This window comes from Lacerta agilis, chromosome 16, assembly GCF_009819535.1.
Source record: "Lacerta agilis isolate rLacAgi1 chromosome 16, rLacAgi1.pri, whole genome shotgun sequence".
NCBI classification, from domain to species: domain Eukaryota; kingdom Metazoa; phylum Chordata; class Lepidosauria; order Squamata; family Lacertidae; genus Lacerta; species Lacerta agilis.
This window is the reverse complement of record NC_046327.1, coordinates 40,277,535-40,284,933: the sequence shown is the minus strand read 5'-3', so window position 1 is coordinate 40,284,933 and position 7,399 is coordinate 40,277,535.

Below are 7,399 nucleotides of genomic sequence, written 5' to 3'. Positions count from 1 at the left end.
TGCAGCCCAGAATTGCATTGGCTTTTTTAGCTGCTGCATCACACTGTTGACTCATGTCAAGTTTGTGGTCTACCAAGACTCCTTGTGCTGGCCCCAGGGGTTTGTCCGTGAAGCGAGGTCCAAGTCCAGTCCTGGTCTAGGGGTCCAAAGGAGGTCAGTCCGGCAGGGAGCGAGGCAGGGAGCAGGCAAGGTCCAAGGCAGGTGCAGGCACGAGGTTGCAGGTCAAGCATACGTTTGCAACTATGTTGCTCACGCAAGTTGGGCTGGGGCTGGGGCTGGCTGGCTTTTATCTGGCCCTATGCTTAGGGCGGGCCCCGATCCTCAGGAGACTCGCCTCTCCTCCGGGCCTGGAGGCGAGCACTCCTCCTGAAAGCACTTAGCTCTCTTCGCCTCTGTCCTGAGCTCTGCAGCTCAGGAGAGGCTGGTGGGTTACTGGACCCAGGGGCCGCCTCAGCAGCTTCCTCTGAAGAGGCTGGGAGTGGAGCACCTGCAGGCAATGGGTCCTCCCTCCTATCAGGAGCCAGAGCAGACTCTGCTGATGTCTGCACCTGGGGATCCAGCACAGGTGGGGATCGTTCAGGCTCAAGCCCTGGCCCTGGCTCAGCTGGTTCTGGAGGCGGCATCTGAGTCTGACTCCCAGGCCATCACACTCCTAGATCCTTTTCATATGTACTGCTCTCAAGCCAGGTGTCACCCATCCTGTATTTGTGCCTTTCATTTTTATTTTTTATTTTTGCCCAAGTGTAGTACTTTACATTTCTCCTTGTTAAAATTCATCTTGTTTGCTTTGGCCCAGTTGTGTTAAGGTCATTTTGAAGTGTGATCCTGTCCTCTGGGTATTAGCCACCCCTCCCAATTTGGTGTCATCTGCAAACTTGATCAGGATGCCCTCAAGCCCATCATCCAAGTCATTGATGAAGATGTTGAATAAGACTGGGCCCAAGACAGAACCCTGTGGCACCCCACTAGTCACTTCTCTCCAGGATGAAGAGGAGCCGTTAATGAGTACCCTTTGGGTTCGGTCAGTCAGCCAGTTACAAATCCACTGAATGGTAGCATTGTCTAGCCCACATTTTACCAGCTTCTTTACAAGAATATCATGGGGCACCTTGTCAAAGGCATTGCTGAAATCAAGATAGGCTATATCCACAGCATTCCCTTCATCTACCAGGCTTGTAATTCTGTCAAAATGAGATCAGGTTGGTCTGACATGACTTATTTTTCAGAAACCCATGATGACTTTTAGTTATCGCAGCATTCCTTTCTAGGTGCTCACAGACCGTTTGCTTAATGATCTGCTCTAGAATCTTTCCTGGTATTGATGTCAGGCTGACTGGGCGGTAATTGTTTGGGTCCTCTCTTTCCCCCTTTTTGAAAATAGGGACAACATTTGCCCTCCTCCAGTCTGCTGGCACTTCGCCTGTTCTCCAGGAATTCTCAAAGATTACTGCCAGTGGTTCTGAAATCACCTCTGCCAGTTCTTTTAATACTCTTGGATGTAGTTCATCTGGCCCTGGAGACTTGAATACATCTAAATTAGCCAAGTATTCCTGTACTACCTCCTTACTTATTCTGGGCTGTGTTTCCCCTGCTGAATCATCTGCTCCATATTCTTCAGGTCGGGCATTGTTTTCTTTCTTGGAGAAGACTGAGGCAAAGAAGGCATTGAGGAGTTCTGCCCTTTCTCTGTCCCCTGTTCGCATTTCACCATCTTCTCCTCTAAGTGACTCCACTGTTTCCTTGTTCTTCCTTTTGCTACGGACATACCCATAAAAGCCCCTTTTGTTGCTTTTAACCTCTCTAGCAAGCCTGAGTTCATTCTGTGCTTTAGCTTTTCTGACTTCGTCTCTACACGTCTTTAAACTCCAATTGAAATCACCAGTCACAATAGTTTCACCCTCTGAATATGCCTGTAATCTATCGAAAGTTTTACTTAGAATTTTTTTCTGTCCCTTATTTGGGCAGTATATGTTGGCTATTGTGAAAATTTTCTGCATTATTTTAATTTTTATAAATACATAACTGCCAATATTGTCCTTCTTCCAATTCAAGACCTCTAACCTAAGGTTTCTATTACATAATATAGCAACGACTCTGGCCTTATTTGTTGCTTTAGATTCCATTTTTAGACCCCAATGCTGGGAAGGTAACAGAGGTTTATTGTTTACTTTGGCTCTATGTGTTTCTTGCAAGCATAATATATCTACCTTCATTTTCTTCATCAATTCCATTCTCTTATATCGCTTAGTATCGGAAGTCAACCCATTAACATTTAGCGATAGAATTTTTAAAGTGCTATCCATTATCCCTCTCAATGTTTATTTTTTGAATCCCTCCATGCACATATACTTTACATACAGTATATTTATGGTTCCTACATACCCCCTCCCCCTTCCCTCCTGAGACTCTTGTAGAGATCTAAGAGATCTCTGTCTCATGGCAACATTGAGAGCCCACGATTCACCCCTCCCCTCTTGGAGCATTCTATCAACATCTAAAACAAAAAGCAAAGTTATATTTACAGGAAGCCTACTTTGCGTACCACTATTTTATTTTACATCTTACTTCTTCCTCCCCCCCCCCAGACCCTTCATCTTTTCTTTTCTTTCCGCTACTCTGGGGATTCCTTCGTTACTTTGCCCTGTTCATCTTCCAATTCCTCCTCCACACTTGATAGTTCTTGCTCAGTTTGTTCTTCCACTCCAACACCCAAGTCTACTAACATTTTCTTTGCTTCTGTCAAACTCATGTTGGTAGCTTCGAGAACACTGTCCAACCATCTCGTCCTCTGTCATCCCCTTCTCCCCTCAATCTTTCCAAACATCAGGGTCTTTTCTAGGGAGTCTTCTCTTCTCATGAGGTGGCCAAAGTATTGGAGCCTCAGCTTCAGGATCTGTCCTTCCAGTGAGCACTCAGGCCTGATTTCCTTAAGAATGGATAGGTTTGATCTTCTTGCAGTCCATGGGACTCTCAAGAGTCTCCTCCAGCACCAGAATTCAAAAGCATCAATTCTTTGGCAATCAGCCTTCTTGATGGTCCAGCTCTCAACTCCATACATCACTACTGGGAAAACCATAGCTTTTAACTATACAGACCTTTGTTGGCAAGGTGATGTCTCTGCTTTTTAAGATGCTGTCTTGGTTTGTCATTGCTTTTCTCCCAAGAAGCAGGAGTCTTTTAATTTCATGACTGCTGTCACAATCTGCAGTGATCACGTAGCCCAAGAAAGTAAAATCACTCACTGCCTCCATTTCTTCCCCTTTTATTTGCCAGGAGGTGATGGGACCAGTGGCCATGATCTTACTTTTTTGATGTTGAGCTTCAGATCATATTTTGCACTCTCCTCTTTCACCATCACAGGACGCAGGTGACGCTGTGGGTTAAACCACAGAGCCTAGGGCTTGCAGATCAGAAGGTTGGCGGTTTGAATCCCTGCGACGGGGTGAGCTCCCGTTTGGTCCCTGTTCCTGCCAACTTAGCAGTTTGAAAGCACGTCAAATTGCAAGTAAATTAGGTACCGCTCTGGTGGGAAGGTAAACAGCGTTTCCATGTGCTGCTCCAGTTCGCTAGAAGCAGCTTAGTCATGCTGGCCACATGACCCAGAAGCTGTACGCTGGCTCCCTCGGCCAGTAAAGCAAGATGAGCGCTGCAACCCCAAAGTCATCCGTGACTGGACCTAACTGTCAGGGGTCCATGTACCTTTAACCCTCATTAGGAGGTTCTTTAATTCCTCCTCTCTGCCATCAAAATTGTGTCATCAGCATATCTGAGGTTGTTGATATTTCTTCCGGCAATCTTAATTCCGTCTTGGGATTCATCCAGTCCAGCCTTTCGCATGATGAATTCTGCATATAAGTTAAATAAGCAGGGAGACAATATATAGCCTTGTCGTACTCCTTTCCCAATTTTGAACCAATCAGTTGTTCATATCCAGTTCTAACTGTAGCTTCTTGTCCCATATGGGGATTTCTCAGAAGACAGATGGGGTGATCAGGCACTCCCATTTCTTTAAGAACTTGCCATAGTTTGCTGTGGTTGACAGTCAAAGGCTTTTGCATAGTCAATGAAGCAGAAGTAGATGTTTTCTGGAACTCTCTAGCTTTCTCCATAATCTTATTAATCACCTTAAATAAATATTCATGCAAGTGGTTCATTAGGAAACTGTTTATAAAGAAGGCAAGGTAATGATCTCTGAAAAATAATTTTGTATCCATCACTGACTTCATATTAAACACACAGCATCAAAAATAAACTTCAAAAATTCTTGTTTGCCAATTTAGTTTTATTGGATATAAATATAGCCATGGTGATATTTATCCAGTACCTGTGCCTTGAGGGCTAAGTTAGGTGTTGTCTTTTAACATCCAAGGTTTTTTTGTTTTGTTTTGTTTTTTTAAATGGAAATTGCATCAGCTGGACTGCAGTGGGCATGGAGGGATGGGGAATTGAAGTCCTTCCTCCCTTGCCGCATTCCTGATAAAATCCCTCTGAAAATGGCATTGCATTGGGAGGAAATCCCCTATTAGCTATGCACCTAGTCTGGCACTTAGAGGAGCCCTCCACTTCCTGCATTTTTAGCCAAAAATATATAGTTAACCAAGTTAACATTGTGAAAACCTACAGTTGCCCTCAAAGGAACCCAGAGCCTGCAGTCATGTGCACTTTGGTGCCACCCCCTGGTAACTTTCTAGCATAGACTTCCAGAGTTTCGCAATATGTTTTTAATGCATGGCACCCAAAACCGGATACAGTGAACCAGATGAGGGCTGACAAGTGCACAATAAAGTGAAATGTTTAGATTGCAAGCCGCGTTGTACCAAGGCACTGGCCCAAGCTTGGTATTATCTACAGTGACTGGCAACAGGTCTCCGGAGTGTCTAATAGGGGACATTCGGAGCTCTATTTGGAAAAGATGGGGACTGAACCAAATACCTTCTGCATGCAAGGAAGATATTCTGCTAGCATGCCAGGTTAGTTGAATCCAGGCCTTAAGTAATTTGTTTCCAGAAAGAATAATCTACATCCTCTGCTTGGTATGGTGAACTGCAGTCAACACAGATCACAGCATCATTTGATTAGTTTCTCCACTTACCTCCCCCCACCCCCAAGTACTCTCCACAGGGCTCCCTGTGTGTGCGCTCCCAGAAATCTGTGCAGACAGACCAAAGTGTAAGATTATGAGTACAATATGTTTTGCCTAAAACAAAAAGGGGGTTCAAGGAGGGGTGTCTGAAGCAAGTCACATCACAGCAAGACTGAAGTTCACAATCAGAGGTGAAACGGGTGCAGGATCTGGATATTAAGTTTCATTTTAAGCATGATGTTGCATTAAAGAAAATAAGGTATGACTAAGCAACTGGTAGTTGTGAAAATATTTTAATAAGAGTGCAAAACTGAATTAAGATAACAATTGCAATCAAGTGGTACTTGCTGGTGTTGTTGACATTTAAGGGCCACACTTTGTCCCTTCCTCCTCTGTTCTGGCCAGCAGTTTAAGTGCCTTCGCCTTATGGCTCTTCAAATAAATTATGACTTGACCTTATAAAATTATTCTTTGCTTTTGCTAAGCAGTTTGCTTTGGGGAGTTATGTGGTTTGTTTTTTTCCTTTGCTCTTACAGTTGTGCTGCAGTGCCACCCACTTAATATTCTCTCCACTCCAACCACCGCAGCCATTCCATGCATGACCTTGGGCCACTCACTGCATCTCAACCTGAACTACTTCCTTCCCTCCCTCCCAGGGTTATTGTGAGATAAAATGGAGGTGGTGGGAGAAGTGGCTATTCTCCTGTGAGCTCCTTGGAAGAAAGGAGTATAGAAATGTAATAAAAAAAATAAAATGCAAATATCACATCTATTTTCCTTGGTTGTCTGTGTGATGTGTTCAAGATGCCAAAGTGAGGGGAAAATAATTTAACACTTACCCCTTGTCCAAGCTGAGAATTTATGTGAGGCCTCAAGCAAATACACTTTACAATGAAGAAATAAAATGGGACACAATGTAAGTACTGAAATCAGTGCTGGATGCAGAACTCTCTCTTGTATAGCGATTCTTAAAAAAATTCTAATTGGCAAATGGGGTATTTTTTTCCTAAGCCTAATTGCTGCATCAGGTGGGTGGGTGTGGATTTGGAGTGGAAATGGTGAAGGGGGAAAGGGGTGGCAGAAAGCAAATGGGCACATTGCCAGTTTTGGCCTTACCCCACCCCCTTATGTGATCCCCAAAGATTCCCTCAAGGAAACGCAGCCCATCCCCTAAGAAAGGTCCCTCCATTCTACTGCTCTAGACCTCCAACTGCAGGACACGTTTGAAATGCTGTCGACAGCAGTTGGAAGAAGCCACTGAATCCAAAGGTGTGAGCAGACTTGCCAGTTCTACACGTATGCCTTGACCTTTTCACTAGTTCTCTTCTTTAATGAGTAGACAAGCCAATGGTTGCAAGTACAGCTAGACTAAAAGGGGTATTTAAAGCAGATGAAATGGAAATGTGTATTCCATACCTCACTTAACACTCTGAAGAATCCAACTTCTTTCCCCAGCTGTAAGAGTTAAAGTACTCAAGGAAGGAATCGTTTCTGTAAATAGCAGAAGCTGAACAACACAGGTGTACACATCTGCTTTATAGATAGGCTACTTGGGTGCCTTTTAATTTTCATTTGTTAAGAGAGGGTATCCATAGTCCTGGCCAGCCCTTCCTACTTCTGCTACATACTCTGGCCACATACTCAGTGGACAGTAGGTCCACTGGTCCTGAAACAGGACAAATATCCTTCAGGAAAGGAGACAGGATGCTCTGCTCATTACTTTCAGAGCATATTTGCGATACCCTGGTTCTGGTGTCTCTTTATGCAAGAGACCATTTTCTATTCAAACTCTGGGAAGGTGAGGGGGGGAGAGAACATGAGGCAGGCAGGAAGGCAAGCAGACAAACAAACCAACAGACAGACAGACAGACACTCTCCTACTGGCAGCATATCCTGAAGCCAACAAATGATCAATTTTGTGTTGTAAGACACAAGCTTGCCTGGAAGCCAAGTGTGGAAAAAGTGCTTAAGCAAGGATGGAGAAGCTGTGCTCCTCCAGCTGCTGTTGGACTTCAACTGCCCTCAGTTTCAGCCCTCAGAGCCAATGGACAGGGCTGAAAGGAGTTGCAGTCCCATAACCAGGGGCGTCGCTAGGGGGGTGCGGTGGGGGAGGTATGCCCCGGGTGACAGGGGAGGGTGGGGGTGATAAGCAACAGCCCCTCCCGCCACTCCCCACGCACCGCCGGTCACCCTGGGAGCAGCAGCCAGCGCTGCACGGCCGTGCGCTGTTGCTCCCGGGGCGAGCGGCGCCGCGTGGGGGTGACAAGTGGCAGCCCCTCCCGCCATTCCCACGCGCTGCTGCTTCCTCCGTCACCC